The sequence below is a fragment of the Aplysia californica genome, unplaced genomic scaffold (assembly GCF_000002075.1).
Source record: "Aplysia californica isolate F4 #8 unplaced genomic scaffold, AplCal3.0 scaffold00406, whole genome shotgun sequence".
NCBI classification, from domain to species: Eukaryota; Metazoa; Mollusca; class Gastropoda; order Aplysiida; family Aplysiidae; genus Aplysia; species Aplysia californica.
The window spans coordinates 173,119-174,196 of NW_004797676.1; the positions used below are offsets into that span (position 1 = coordinate 173,119).

Sequence of the window (1,078 nt, forward strand, 5' to 3'; positions counted from 1 at the left end):
GTGCTTTCTGAACCGTACACTATAGAGGAAGTCCTTCGTGCGTGAAGCCACTCCTGTGTCGTGCATTAAAAAAAGTATGTCGGTCTAAATTTGTACATTTCTCACACGAGCGAGTGACAAAACCGGTCTTCCGGAATTCAATGTGTGTAGGGCCTATGCGGGTTTTGAATCTCGCGCTCAGAAATCGAGTCACTTCAGCTCCCCTTTTTATGATTAATCTCTACAAAAGGCGAAACTGTCAATAAAATCTTTTGCCTGTGCAACTTTGTTAAAACCTTTTTTTGTCAAATTGCATTGATACCGGGTGAAAAGCTTAGGAAATAGAGACCGTTTTTTCCTATGAAAGTATTGAAAGGCTTGCTGGAGAAAGCATAATGTTAGTAGTATTTAACAAGTTCTCAGCGTGTGGATACGGGCTGTGTGAAAATTACTATACTAGAGGTTTTTATGACTCACTGCTTTCTTACGCTAGTTTTTTTTTAGGACTTAAGGCGTGGTCTAAATCCAAATTTAACAAACAATCGACTCAAGCTTCTTTCAATTTCAAGTTAATCTCTTTGTCTATCTCAGTGGTAGATTGTAGATAGTACAGGGCTATATTTTATTCTTACATTATAGGTCACCGGTGTCGGTGATGTAGTGGCTAGGCGCGTCCCTGTCCCTTGCAGAAGACCTGAGTTCGATTCCTGATAGAGAAGAAGACAGATTTTGTTTCAAGAATCTCGGTCTTTCTGCTGGGATGTTGTATGCCCCACAGTCCGGGTTGGCTCTGACAGACAGGGCTTTGAGCCCGCCTCCTAAATGATTTAAATTGTGCTGATGGGGGCGTAAAACACCTTCTATCAAGTACTGCTATATCATAATTACTACAGGTCTCTTTTTCTTTCTGATTTCCTCCTTGATTATCTCCACATCTTGAAACTGAGAACTGGAAACACTTTTGGGATTCTTTTTTGTTGCTGTTGGGTTTTTTTTCACAGATTGCTTTTATAGAGAGAAAAAGAGAAGGGGTGGAAGACATTGAGAGAGAGGGGGGGGGAGAGAGAGAGAGAGAGAGAGAGAGAGAGAGAGAGAGAGA

General features: G+C 41.3%; 1 protein-coding gene across 1 annotated transcript in view; it reads left to right on the forward strand.

The window, feature by feature from the left end:
- The window catches only part of LOC101852784 (kinesin-like protein KIFC3), a gene marked incomplete in the record, with an annotated part of 43,968 nt that overhangs the window by 4,001 nt on the left and 38,889 nt on the right, over positions 1-1,078 (forward strand).